The sequence below is a fragment of the Podarcis muralis genome, chromosome 8 (genome assembly GCF_964188315.1).
Source record: "Podarcis muralis chromosome 8, rPodMur119.hap1.1, whole genome shotgun sequence".
Taxonomy (NCBI): domain Eukaryota; kingdom Metazoa; phylum Chordata; class Lepidosauria; order Squamata; family Lacertidae; genus Podarcis; species Podarcis muralis.
Genome location: NC_135662.1, coordinates 66761185 through 66776572, shown reverse-complemented (window position 1 = coordinate 66776572; position 15388 = coordinate 66761185).

Sequence of the window (15388 nt, the reverse complement as noted above, 5' to 3'; positions counted from 1 at the left end):
GTGGGGTGCAACTTGATTATTATTTTTTTGGTAGGGCCCCAGTTCACAGCCAAAGTCTGCAAAATCTTATAGATATAAATAAAATCCATCTAGATTGCCCTGGTGCGGAGGCCCCCTTAGGAGCGGCCCGTGGGTCCCAATTTGGCCAAATTGCTCCAATTGCCTTAAGGTCAGCCCTGATGAGACTGTGCAGGGGTTGGACTGATAAGCCCTGCACCTTCTAGGTCCCTGGTATCACCATTCAGAGTACAGACTCAAGGACTTGTTATGGAAATAAAGGGAGGGGGCACTTATTGGAAATCAGTTTTGTCACTTCTTCCCCCACCCCAACCCCAAGACAATGGCCTAGCCACCTTTTATCCACAGTCTCATAAGCACTACACTAGAGTATGGCCATAAACCTGTACGATCAACTGCTGAAATATACACCCAGTATGTAGCAATTGAGATTTATGTTACTGCTTTATAAATGAACACTGTGTTTTATGAATGTACTCTGTATTTTGTGAATTACCTAAGAGCCACCAACAGGGAGCTCTAGAATCTGACAGCTAACAAATTGGGTACTACCCAACAGCGACCCCTATTGCTGAAAGCAGGTAACCAGCAGGAAACGCTTCAGCTCAGCTTTTGCACTGTTGACTGAACACCCCCTGCTGTGCAGATAATAGAGAAAGCTCGTAAATTGTATCCCTTCTGGCATCCTGGCCAACCCTATTGCGCTGGTGTAAACCCTGGTGCACCAGAAGCTCAGAATAGCAGCAAAGAAAAAAATCTGCTCATACGTCAGCGACTGATAAGACTTGTCAACCAATTCTTCCAAAGTCTTCCTAAATTATAAAGCTCCAAAATACAGGCCAAAAGAGAAGAGGTCTGGGAAGAACGAGGCATACAATGGGCACCACCAGCGAAAAGGCCCTGCTCCGTGTAGCTCCTGTCATTTGATAGAGTGCCTACTTGCCCTCCTTCTTGACATGGAATGCTCTCTATTGGAGTATCCAGGTCCAGTACAAAGACCATAAGAAGGGAGAGCAGGGACCTTGAAGTTCCCAACAGCTGTTAATCAAGCATGCAAGAACACAGGTCACCTTTGTCACAGTCAGGACACCTATGTCCTGGCCAGGCCTGTGCCCAATCTTGTTTGTTCTCAGTAACCAAAATTATGTTATCAACATATAGAAGCAGAAAAGTTGTTTTCCTTCATTTGCAAGGAATCATACAAAACAAAATGGCACTAATAAAGAAAAGTTCCATGGGGGCAACAGAAAGCAAACTAAAAATGTTTTTGCAGTTCATCAGAACTATCCAGCAATATCAAGTTATAGGAAAACTGGTGCTATTAACAGTAATCCTTCTAGTTGGTTAATTGGTTCGGCAACTTCCATGCACATGACATGTGATGCTAATTATTTCCCCAAAGAGTTAACTGATAACTAATTAGAGGCAGCTACAGTTGCAAATGGCAACAAAATATCTGTGAAAGGAAGAGGAGCAGGTTTGCTCAAGTGTGTTGCAGATAGAAATACTGTTTGTAATGAAGTGAGAGCAGTAGTTTACTTGCTCAAATTAACATATAAGAAAGTTTTGAGAATTTAAATTCTAGATTAAAATTGATTACTTCATTGAGAATGGGATTGTAACAAAAACACTGGGGCCTAATTTGAATAGTAGAGTGCCTGGTATCTGGTGGGCAATCCTTTATTTCCACACTGTGGCTGCAGATCAAATCACCTGCCAGGAGAGTTATGAGATTCAGGTGAGGTTCAGATGCCTTGTCAATCCCAGCAGGTATATAAGATGACCACCCTGGCCAGGTCTTTGCCCTGGCCATTCAAATGATGTGTGTGCACAGTGTTCCATGATTGATTATGTGAGGTGGCACTTACCTGCCCCCCCATATTTTATTCAAGTTGGCCACCCCTACATCTTTGTTCCTTTATTTTCAGTGTGTGCCTCCCTTTCTAAATGTTCTTGCTAGGGTTTACCTTTTTGCAACCTCACCCACTCCTTTGGGAGGAAGGGCAGGATATATTTGTCATAAATATTAATAATAATAAAATAATAAAATGCTTGCTTCGGCCTCTAACCCTTTGACAATAAGGACATGGAACCAGGTCACATCAAAGATCCACTATAAATGCAGGCTCTGGAGCAACATGGATTTGGTAAGCCTCAAAGGGCAAGGAAAAAATAACAATAATTTTGGAGGGTGAGGCCAATGTAAACCCACAGAGACAGACAATATGTTTTGGTAAGTCACACATCACTACCATTTGTCTCTTCAAACCAGGGACAGGGAGCCTGCGGCTCTCCGAGTTGTTGGCCAATAACTTCCATCATCCCTCACAAATTACCATGTTGGTTGGGGCTGATGAGAATTCAACTCTGACCTGCATAAATTTCTCCACCGATCTCCCACCTCAAATCTCAAAGCCCTCCCATGTTTGTGCGTAGGTGCTTCCACTTTCTGTGTGTAACGAACACTGCCACACTGGTCATCATCATCAGAAGAAGGAAGAGAAAAAGTTCAGCATGTCTGCCAAGCTGTCTGGAAATATTCGCCAACTTCCGATGGCAAATCTATTTTCCTTTGCCTGACATAACATGGTGGCACCAAAGAGACACAAAAACTGAAGTGTAATAATCACTTGAGGATGCATTGCTGAAGAACTGGTTGTCCCCACCTTGCTCTGAAATAAATACTGGCCTTTGGTGCGTGTAAGGCAGCCAACAAGGAGAGCAGGTCATTCTCAGAGAACAAGAGTGAAACACTTGGTTAACTTACAGTTAGGGGTTTTTTTTATTAAGGAAAGCAGGACAAAGAACACACAGAGACCTGTAATGGTTGCTCCTATCTTAGTGAAGCAATTGCCTGGATTGGCTTGTAGTTCCCCCTTCACTGCCTAGCTTTCTGTGTCAGGTCCTCTTCGCTCTGTCTACGGTGAGCTCCAAGGGACCCTCTCTGTGTCTGCCTGGCTCTCTGCTCAGCAACATGCAATAAATGCCTCATTCTGGGAGTGAGGAGGGGGCTTGCAGGCTGTCAGCAGAGAAGCAGAGGCAGAGCTAGCTGCTCTGGCACCTGGAGGGTGCTGTGCATGGCAAGTATCCCATGGGGGTAGCTTGGTGAACACAGGGGCAGCGGTGCCCGTGGCGATCGTCCCAGGGGGGCAGTGCAGTGATGTCACCCCCCTCAGGGATGACACCCAGGGCAGGCCGCACCCACCACACCCTGTTCCTCCGCCAGTGCAGAGAAGATGTCAAAGTGGCTCTGTGGGAGGACTGCCAAGTCTAACTCCTGTCCCTGCCCTGTGCTGGGGCACCTGCCTGTTTCCTCCTCTTCACCATCCTTCAAGCTCCCAGTCTCCAGTATTTCCCACCTCTTCCCCTCTTCTGGGATGTGGCTGGTTTCCCACCACCAGGATCCAAGCCCTCTACCGCTGCACTTTCACTGGGGGGCTCTTGGTCAACAGACTTCCCACACTCCTCCTCATCTAGCCAGCCCCTGACAGCATGGATGTCAGCCAGCATATGTTCCGTGATTTTGGGCTGAGCTTGTTAGAATATTTATATCCTGCTTTTTCTCCAAAGAGCTCAGGGCAATGTACAAGGTACCTCCAGCTTCACAAGTTTAAAAGTGCTTTCCCCAAAAAGCCAAGTTCTTTCTGTTGGGGATAATTCAGACTGAAATTCCGAGGTGTCATTTTTTATGTATGCTACTACTGCAGCTCATGTTTTGCTAGCTCAAAAATGAAAAACGAGCGAGGTCCCAACCAAAGAAGAATGGCAACTTAAGTTGACAGAATATGCACAACTCGCAGACTTAACATACAGTGGTATCTCTGGTTGTGAACGGGATCCGTTCCAGAGGCCCGTTCGCAACATGAAAAGAGCGCAACCTGCAGCGGCGCGTCTGTGTATGTGTGGGTTGCGATTTGCCGCTTCTTCACATGCGCGTGATATCATTTTGCACTTCTGCGCATACGCGAGCCTTTCTGGTACTTCCGGGTCGCTGCGGGATGTAACCTGAAAGAACATAACCTGAAGCGGACGTAACATGAGGTATGACTGTATAGAAAAAGAGAACAAGAAGAACATACATTCAGAGAAGACTGGAAAACATTTATTGAATATATGGGAAATAATTGTTCTGAAAACACTGGCAGCATTAAGGTAAATTCAACAGTGTAAACAAGTTTTGATGGAAGCAACAACTGAATACTGAATGGTATAGTTTTTTGTAAAATATGCAGGGATTTATGATATGTGAAATGAACCATGGAAAGAGAAGAAGGGAAGTCATTGAAATCTTAAGGGTGTAAAATGAGCATTTTAAATTGTAAAACAGAAAACTTGATAAAAACTATATACAAAAAACACACACCAATTGCTCAGGGCAAAGTACAAGCTTCACAAGTTTATCCTAGGAGAACAATCCTATGAGGCTGGTTAGGTTGAGAGGTAGCGAAAGAAGCCCAGAGGTTTGAATGCAGGTTTCGCCAGTTCTAGGCCAAAACTTTAGCCACTGCACCACACTATCTCTCTGCCTAATATTTAGCATACTATTACAGTTTGTCAAGTCCTGCTCATCTCTATTGCCTGCCATATTCTGGGTGGGCATTAAATGAAGCAGGCTAGGCCGAGACAGAGGTTATGACTCACATGCCTTGCCCTGTGATGGTTACACCTTAGAATGGAGAGGCTGCTTATTTAGCTGTCTCCAAAATGTGAAGGATGTTTTTCAGAAACACCTCTATTGATTATACAACCTAATATATGAAACAAGGTCAGAGGTAGCTATAGTTATTATTATTATTATTATTTATTTATTTATAGCCCACATTTTTCCCTGACAGGACTCAGGGCGGCTATATTGAAGACACACAGGAAACAGTATTAGAATATTATTATTATTATTATTATTATTATTATTATTATTATTATGCTTGTGTTTAAGGAACTGTAAGCATTTCCACCCCCAACAACAAAAATTATGAAAAATAATAGGCATCCTAATAGCAAATTATTTATTTATTGAGTGTCAATCCTTCTATATCCAAAAGCATCAACACTCAAGAGGGTGGTACCAGGAAGGTTAGGGGAACTCTGACTGGGAACCCCCAGGTTCGTCAAAGTACAATAAATCTCATGTGGCGAGAACTAAAACAGCCCAATGGGGACTGCATGCTCTGTTGAGGGAAAAACAAAATGGGAGAAGCATAATGGAATGAGTAGTTTGTAAGAGGTCATGGCTGGCTTACTGCTTGAAGTCCTGAACAGGAGAAATCTGCACAAAAACATTTTGCTGCAGGTCCCACTAGCCAGAATTCTCATTGCCCTCGTAAAATCCCAATGTCAAGCTAAGGGGAGTTACTAGTGGTCTGATACCTTATGTGCCTGACACTTTAGGTACAGTGGTAGCTTGGGTTACATACACTTCAGGTTACATACGCTTCAGGTTACAGACTCCGCTAACCCAGAAATAGTACCTCTGGTTAAGAACTTTGCTTCAGGATGAGAACAGAAATCGTGCTCCGGCGGCGCGGCAGCAGCAGGAGGCCCCATTAGCTAAAGTGGTGTTTCAGGTTAAGAACAGTTTCAGGTTAAGAACAGACCTCTGGAACGAATTAAGTACTTAACCTGAGGTACCACTGTACATGGAAAATGAAGAACTGAGCTATGATTCCTAGACCTACATTTCTACCTGGTAGTACAAATCCATGTCTAGTTAGGACAGCTGGACTGAGCAAGAATGAGTGCAGCTACCCATCTAGTTGTTAATTTTCAAATGTTGAAGGAGCATAGGATCCATACCCTCCAACATTTCAGGAGAGCAAAGCGGGACACACATACCCTGTACCATTCTGCCCACCTGCTTCCCGCTCTCCTTCACTCACTCAGCCATCCAATCTCTGCAGACCTTCTCCCACCTAGCTGCTCAATCTTTGCCTGCTCAATTTCCGCTTTCTTTCACCCAACCACCACGCAAAACTTGGGCTCCCTGGATGAAGGCAGAGCCCAGGGCACCTTCAAAGAAACTGGGCCATCCCTCTTAAAACAGGGCGCTTGGAAGGTATGGGAGTCAAGCAATTTGAAAAGTTAAAGAAGTCCATGAGAAGCATGCCATGCAACTGCTTCTCAAGCAGTGATAACTCACGAAGGAGGCAGAGGCAGCGATGGTCTCCTGGTGGCAGAACTGTGCTCATTGGCACAGGGTGTGGCAATGGTGAGTCCCACCCTGTGTTTTCCTCTGACCTCACCACTGCCACCTGCCCCAAGACCCACCTCAATGTGTGTTGTGGTGCCAACATTGCAGGGGCAGCACTTCCTCTGTCCCCCTCCCTCATGAGCTGAGCACAAGAGGAAATCATGTGTATCTGAACTTCCTACATACTTTAGCTCCACCCTTAGGGAGAACACCTTTAATAAATGTTAAATATGTAACAAAACACCTTCGGGGTTGTTGCCTTCACCACAGAAGGGGAAACTATCACCTCAGAGCAGCAACATTCCAGTGACAGAATTATTATTATTATTATTTGTTCTGCCCTTCATTTTCTTTATGGAAATGATATTTAATAAAGTCATCAAGGAGCACAACGTTTCAAAGGATGTTGAAGATAGAAAAGGCTCTCTATATAGGCTAGGGTGTCAGAAGCAAGCAGAGCTGGTGGATTAGTTCTGGACTTCATTGTAGTTCTGGACTTCATTGTAGAAGGAAAGGTAACTATTCCTAGTCATTCACCTGGAAAGGGAATTTGGAGAACATTGATTGGCAGTTCTGTAAATCGGGTGCCAGGCTTAGAGAGGAATAGATCCCTATCTTGTGATTGCTGCATGTAATCTGAATGACTATGCTGTAGGCTGAGTGAGTGTTTTGCTAGCTCCGAGATGTGCACATTCAGTGTGACACTTAGGAAAGTTGCAATGGCTCTAATTTGCCCTGAGCACACATTTTAAATGTGTTGAAATTTTCTGGGTTGTGAGCCAAACGTTCCAGCAGATGCATATGATAAAAGCAATAATTTGGTTTGGTTGGTTGGACTCCAGATTACTAAAATATGGTTTCGAGTGGAATAATAAGTTTCGCGTAGTGAAACATTATTTCTGCTTCTTTTCCACTAGTTTGCAAGCCTGAGTTTGCTATACCACAAATGGATACAATGGTGTTTGACATTGTTCAGTGGATTTGCAGGTCAATTTGAAGAGTCAAGAATTATTTCTGATATTATTATCCATGAATGTATTTCTTATATAATTTAATTTCTTTAAGAAATCTGCCTATGAAATTTGCAGAGTTTTTTTTAAAATGCCCTGTGCATGTGTGCGTGTCGGTGTGTGTGTGCATATATATTTATGCAGTATCCTTCACAATCAGTTGAATTTAACATATAAAATCTCCTGAAAAACGCTTGATTCGGCTTCTGCTTCTGTTAACGCCAAACATCCTAAGCCAGGTTGTAACTTATATAACAGAATTAACAACTTTAAGTGCAACATTTCAACATAATTTCCTTCATATTCTTTGGTAGCTCTAGATTGAATTGTATATCTTTACATCTGCTTATAACTGCATTAATTGGGACAGAACATTTACCAGCCCTCCTTTCCAGCTATGCACATTTTGAGCTGATCCACAGGTAAATGTACATATTTTAGTAATGTTTCAGGTGCTACTAGAAGCACTCATTAACTGATACATTATTGTGTTGAGTGACTGCATTTTTTGTTTCCACATGTCTGAAACGGGAGGAGCAGATGTCCATACGTATACTATATGCCCGTGCATTGACAAATCATTTCTCTCTTCCATTCAAATTTCCTTATGAAATTTACAGTGGAACAGCAAAATAACTAATGAATGAATGAATGAATGAATGAATGAATTATGGAGCATCCAAAATCCAACCCAAAACTCTCATCATCACTAGAGCTGTAATTCTAAGGTGGTGATGGTGGAAACCGAAAGTGGTTGACTGCCCCATCCAGTGGCCTACCAGAATTATGATATTGTGTTCCTGGTCCTTTTCTGTTCTTGTTTTTTGTTTTTAATATAGTTTTCTTCCCATCGATATCAAAGAGACACCTCCCCGCCCCAGCACACTTTTGACCCTGCTGATGTTGAAGGTCTGGCACTGGTAGCATATGAGCTGTGGCAGAAAGGAGCAGGAATCTGGGAGTGGATATCCCTCTGTAAGGCTGGAGCTCTATCTCTGCTGTGGGTGGAACTGATATTTCCCAGGGCCCGTAGGATGCTCTCCCAGGTTCATGAGATTTCAAGATAAAGGCCTTAGTGGTACTTCCATTGAAAGGTGTTGCATTAGAGCAGAAGATATAAAAGCTCTCTGTATAGTGTTTGATCTGCAATGCTCATTCACACATGCAAGAAATCTTTTGATGGCCTAGCAATCAGTCTGCTTGTCTGTACTAAGCATCCTCAAATATGATTCTATACTTGACATTTGTTTGAAAACATGACAGCTCACTAGATTGCTTTTGCCCTGCTCATAAGAGCACCCTATCCCAGAACATAGATTCAATGACATAGCGTGGGTTGTCAGTGCCCGGGGCGGGTCAGCTGCTGATGCTGCTAGAACGCCACCCCACCCCACTGGAGCCAAGTTCGTCCATGCTGCACCACCTGCCTACCCATGCAGGGGGGAGCCCAGCCAACCCCTCCAACACGTGCAGAGAAGAGCTCTGGGCCAGGCCATGTTGGGGTCACCCCTTGCCTACCTACCTCCGTCTGTGCTGACTCATCATAGGCCTGAGCTGCTCTGCCACCTTTGCCAAGGTGGGGATCCTTGTGGAAGCTGGTGCCTGCCTAAGGGCACCTGGCCATGTCCCCCTCAGAATTTTGCACCTGTGACAATGGCCCCCCTTACGCCCCTATGCTACACCACTGCATAGATTTCAATATTATTTAGATTGTATGGATTAGGTAAGCTGCTTGTGTAGCCCAGAGTCAATGACACAGGGACATGATTATTGTTGTTGTTTAGTCATTTAGTCGTGTCTGACTCTTCGTGACCCCATGGACCAGAGCATGCCAGGCACTCCTGTCTTCCACTGCCTCCCGCAGTTTGGTCAAACTCATGCTGGTAGCTTTGAGAACACTATTCAACCATCTTGTCCTCTGTCGTCCCCTTCTCCTTGTGCCCTCCATCTTTCCCAACATCAGGGTCTTTTCCAGGGAGTCTTCTCTTCTCATGAGGTGGCCAAAGTATTGGAGCCTCAGCTTCACGATCTGTCCTTCCAGTGAGCACTCAGGGCTGATTTCCTTAAGAATGGATAGGTTTGATCTTCTTGCGGTCCATGGGACTCTCAAGAGTCTCCTCCAGCACCAGAATTCAAAAGCATCAATTCTTCGGCGATCAGCCTTCTTTATGGTCCAGCTGTTACTTCCATACATCACTACTGGGAAAACCATAGCTTTAACTATACGGACCTTTGTTGGCAAGGTGATGTCTCTGCTTTGTAAGATGCTGTCTAGGTTTGTCATTGCTTTTCTCCCAAGAAGCAGGCGTCTTTTAATTTCACGGCTGCTGTCACCATTATAACTTGGGAACAACGCAAGTAATTCTGATTAGGTTTCTGCTTGTTTCTAGGTTGCATAGATTGCATGATGGCATTCTCCAGTGAAGCTAATGCCAAATTGTATCTTGACCTCTTCCGCCTACTGAGAAATTATCACCGCAATGAAAACATCCTGCTTTCACCTTTGAATTTCTCAGCTGCTTTGCACCTGCTCTATGGTGCCAGAGGGAACTCCGCAGGTCGCATTGAAATGGTGGGTATTTATGCCAACAAATATTCCTTCCTTCCTTGATTAAAGGTGCAGCAACCCTGTCTTCTTTTGCATGTGGTCATCCTAGGTACACACCCTGTGCACACACCTACTTTGAAGCGAAAAGGGTTTACCATTTGGGGGAAAAAATGCTTACATAATAGTTCAGGTATAGGAGATTATGCAGGTGCGAGGCTCATAATCAGGGCTGTTGCAATGATATTTATTTAGATATAAGTCCCACTGTTTTCAATGCAGTTTACTCCCAAGGAAATATGCTAGAATTGCATCTTGGTAGACATTATGGAGCAGCTATCAATGTGTGGAGTGAGAAGGGAAATAAGAGCTTCTTAGCAATTCAAAATAATGGTTTGAGTGCTGGAAAAGTTGTAGTCGTCTTCTAAAATGGATGTATTACAGGGGGAGCATTTAAATCCTTTGCAACAACCGAGTGTCGCACCAAACCAAACCTCGACCAAAGATGTGAGTTTCACACAGGCAGCAATGAGCATCTAAAACTTCTCAGGATGTAGAAAGGACTCAATCACAACTCCCCCAATTTTCTGATTAATTTTCTGGTTTTCACCTTGATCCAAAGAAGCCATTTTTTATAAAACTCATTATTTTAAAAGCTGAATGGCCGCTTGCCTCATTTGTGTGGGAGCTGCAGCATAGAGAACATTAATGAGAGCCCCGATTGCGTGCATAGTTCCATTATACGCATGTAAACCTTTCTTCTGGATAGCAACCTGTGATAAGAATTCTACTTCAGCAAAGGTGGGGAACCTATGCCCCCCAGATGTTTGGGACTACAACTCCCATCAGCCTCTGCCAACATGGCTACATTGCTGGCATTGATGGGAGTTGCAGTGCAAAATATCTGGAAGGCACTAGGATGGAGAAGGCTTTTCTACCCCCCCTTTTTTAACTGCATCCCACTGCTTGAATTAAAGCATGTCTGTATTAGTTACAATGCAGCAATGTTGTTCTGTTTCAGGTGTCCAGTTTCAATCAAGATAAAAAAGAGCGCATGAACTCAGAATCCAAACAGGATCCAGAAGAGCCAACAAACCCCACTGCCTCAGAAGCCAGTCAGAGAATGAGCATCATGCCCGACTTATGTGGTGTGTAAGAGATGTTGATTTCACTTCATGGCAGCCTTGCTATATTTTAGATTAACCCAGTTGCGCTTAAGAGCAACAACGATGAGTGTGCATACACAGAAGCTGGCATCTAGCATAGAATGGCTAGATTGTGAACTGCACACCCGATATTGTTGGCTTTCATCAGAATCAGCAACGTGGGCATTGGTCAGGGATGATGGTGATGATAGCTATAGCCCAAGAACATCTGGAGGGCCAAAGGTTCTCCACATCTGGTACAGGATATGATGTGTAGGGGGGGCTGCAATAGGTAGGGGGAAATTGGTGGAAATTGAGTTGTCCCACCTTGAAGAAGCAGAAACCCATTTTGCTACTGCAAAGCCAACACTGGACACCATATAAAAGCAATGTTTAGAACAGAAATAAATTGCATTTCTTTATTTATATTTCCAGTTGGAGTGCGTTACAAGTTAAGTTGGAAACAAATCCTGATAGTAAGCCTTCTTCTTCTTATGTATTTTATACTATACTATAAAAGCAAGGAGGCAGTGGAAGATAGGAGTGCCTGGCGTGCTCTGGTCCATGGGGTCACGAAGAGTCGGACACAACTAAACGACAAACCAAACCAAACATAAAAGCACGATCATAAAAAAAAAAATATATTGCATTCAATCTCGTAACATCATTCAACTTTTCTTCCTCCATTTCTATGTTTCTGTAGGTGAGCATGGCAGGAGCTCCAAGATGCCAGAAAAAGCCATTAATGAAGAAGAAGACAAAGGAGATGGAGGAGGTATGAGAGTAGAATTCGATGCCTTGCCTTGTTTTCAGCTTCTTCCTTTTTTGCCCATGTTTGAGGCAATTGGGAATGGATGAATCTGTTCAATTTCTCATTTTTCCAGCCTTAAGTTCAGCCCACCACATTCCCACATTGTTTATGATTTTTTAAAAAATAAATACATAAAAAGTCCTTCATAATACCTACCACCTTTTAGCGTGCATTTCTCCTAATACGTCATGCCACCTAATATACACATAGATGTTTGCAGAAAACTTACCCTATTGTCACACATTTTTGTATGTTATTTTCACCAACATATCTGTGCATCTTTCCCCCCAAATATACACATCTTTGATAGAGAACTGCAAAATTTGGAGAACTGTGGTTTTTGAAGGGGATCTGCGTTTTGGTTCACATGCTTGGCTCAGCGCTTTGATATTTTAAGATATGGCGAAATAGAAGTACTTTTATAAATTAATAAAATAGTTTCAGGAAGTGTGAACTGGGTAGATTCACATGAAAGTGTGAAGCAAAATAATTCTCCTGCACATCCCTTGGTGCAATACATATTAAAAACTAATGATGCACATCTAGTTTGATTCTTTTTCAAAAATGTAACTTCATATTTTCCCCACCCCTATATTTGCAGCTCAGGAACCTCTGCATAAGCCTTTGGTAGAGGAATGTGAGGCATGTGAAGAAAAGGAAGAGTCCTCCTTTCCAGATTCCCTTCCAGGTTCTGGGACAGATGCCAGAGAGATGGACAACAACTTGACCCACATTCTCACACCAACTATTTCTCAGTCTAACAGTGATGCAAGTGTTTCTTCTAACATTCTTCCCAGGAACCAGTATACTCCAAAACTTGAAGCAGTGGAAGATTTCAGCCAGGAACATGCTTCTCCTGAAGGGGAAACATTTCACAATCGGGCCAGCACTTCAGAAAACCAGGGTGGAGTCTTCACAAATGGAAACTTGGCTGCTGAAAATGTAAGGCTCCCTTCTTTCTACTCTATAAACACAACTGCAGAAAATTCTCCCAATACATCATTAATGCAGCCAATCAGATGCGCTGCAAATGTAGAGTGTGAGGATTCAGAAGCAAAGAAGCTAAGCTCTTCTCTAGTGTCCCTTCCAGATTCTGAGGCAGTTGACAGACAACCAAGAACTGAAGCTCACTATGTTCAAGCTATAGCAGGTACAATTCCTCAGTCTAATGCTGAAGATCTAATGAGAAAAGATGATGATATGGTTCTAAGTCAAGAACAGCCTTCTCTGGGAGGGAAAATGAACCAGAATGAGAGGAACCAAGAAGATGATGAGGTTGTAGGCCAAGATAGGTCTTCCATGGAAGGGACAGTGCACCAAAAGCAGAGGAACAAAGAACAGTCTTCTCTGGCAAGGACAGTAAACCAAATTCAAGGGAAACAAGAAAATGATGAGGTTCCAAGTAAAAAAGAGACTTCTCTGGAAGGGAAAATGAACCCAAATCAGAGGAACCAAGCAGGTGATGACGTTCTAGGCCAAGAACGGTCTTCCCTGGAAGAGATAGTGCAACCAAAGCAGGGGAAACAAGAAAAGGATGAGGTTCTACAACAAGAACAGTCTTCCCTGGAAGGGACAGTAAACCAAAATCAAGGGAAGCAAGAAAATGATGAGGTTCCAAGTGAAAAAGAGCCTTCTCTGGGAAGGAAAATGAACCAAAATCAGAGGAACCAATCAGATGATGAGGTTCCAGGCCAAGAACGGTCTTCACTGGAAGAGACAGTGCACCCAAATCAGGGGAACCAAGAAAAGGATGAGGTTCCAAGTGAAAAAGAGCCTTCTCTGGGAGGGAAAATGAACCCAAATCGAAGGAACCAAGAAGATGATGAGGTTCTAGGTGAAGAACAGTCTTCCTCGGAAGAGACAGTGCACCCAAAGCAGGGGAACCAAGAAAAGGATGAGGTTCTTAGTAAAAAAGAATCTTCACTGGAAGGGAAAATGAACCAATATCTGTGGAAGAAAGAGGATGATGAGGTTGCAAGTCAAAAAGAGCCTTCTCTGGGAGGGAAAATGAACCAAAATCAGAGGAACCAAGCAGATGATGAGGTTCCAGGCCAAGAACGATCTTCCCTGGAAGAGACAGTGCACCCAAATCAGGGGAACCAAGAAAAGGATGAGGTTCTACAACAAGAACAGTCTTCTCTGGAAGGGACAGTAAACCAAAATCAAGGGAAGCAAGAAAATGATGAGGTTCCAAGTCAAGAAGAGCCTTCTCTGGGAGGGAAAATGAACCCAAATCAGAGGAACCAAGAAGATGATGAGGTTCTACGTGAAAAACAGTCTTCCTTGGAAGAGACAGTGCACCAAAATCAGGGGAAGCAGAAAAATGGTGACGTTCTTAGTAAAAAAGAATCTTCTCTGGAAGGGACAGTAAACCAAAATCAAGGGAAGCAAGAAAATGATGCGGTTTTAAGTCAGAAAGAGCCTTCTCTGGGAGGGAAAATGAACCCAAATCAGACGAACCAAGAAAATGATAAGGTGCTAGGCCAAGAACGGTCTTCTCTGGAAGAGACAGTGCACCCAAATCAGGGGAACCAAGAAAATGACGAGGTTCCAAGTCAAGAAGAGCCTTCTCTGGGAAGGAAAATGAGCCCAAATCAGAGGAACCAAGAAGATGATGAGGTTCTAGGCCAAGAAGGGTCTTCCCTGGAAGAGACAGTGCACCCAAATCAGGGGAACCAAGAAAAGGATCAAGTTCTACACCAAGAACAGCCTTCTCTGGAAGGGACAGTAAACCAAAATCAGGGGAGAAAAGAAAATGATGATGTTGCAAGTCAAGAAGAGCCTTCTCTGGGAGGAAAAATGAACCCAAATCAGCGGAACCAAGAAGATGATGAGATTCTAGGTGAAGAACAGCCTTCCTTGGAAAAGAAAGTGCACCAAAAGCAGGGGAGCCAAGAAAAGGATGAGGTTCTTAGTAAAAAAGAATCTTCCTTGGAAGCGACAGTAAACCAAAATCTGTGGAAGAAGGAGGATGATGCGGTTTCAAGTCAAAAGCAGCCTTCTCTGGGAGGGAAAATGAACCAAAATCAGAGGAACCAAGAAGATGACAAGGTTCTAGGCCAAGAATGGTCTTCTCTGGAGGAGACAGTGCACCCAAATCAGGAGAACCAAGAAAAGGATGAGGTTCTACAACAAGAACAGCCTTCTCTGGAAGGGACAGTAAACCAAAATCAAGGGAAACAAGAAAATGATGCGGTTTTAAGTCAGAAAGAGCCTTCTCTGGGAGGGAAAATGAACCAAAATCAGAGGAACCAAGAAGATGATGAGGTTCTAGGCCAAGAACGGTCTTCTCTGGAAGAGACAGTGCACCCAAATCAGGGGAACCAAGAAAAGGATCAAGTTCTACATCAAGAACAGTCTTCTTTGGAAGGGACAGTAAACCAAAATCAGGGGAGAAAAGAAAATGATGATGGTGCAAGTCAAGAAGAGCCTTCTCTGGGAGGGAAAATGAACCCAAATCAAAGGAACCAAGAATACGATGAGATTCTAGGTGAAGAACAGCCTTCCTTGGAAAAGAAAGTGCACCAAAAGCAGGGGAACCAAGAAAAGGATGAGGTTCTTAGTAAAAAAGAATCTTCCTTGGAAGCGACAGTAAACCAAAATCTGTGGAAGAAGGAGGATGATGCGGTTTCAAGTCAAAAGGAGCCTTCTCTGGGAGGGAAAATGAACCAA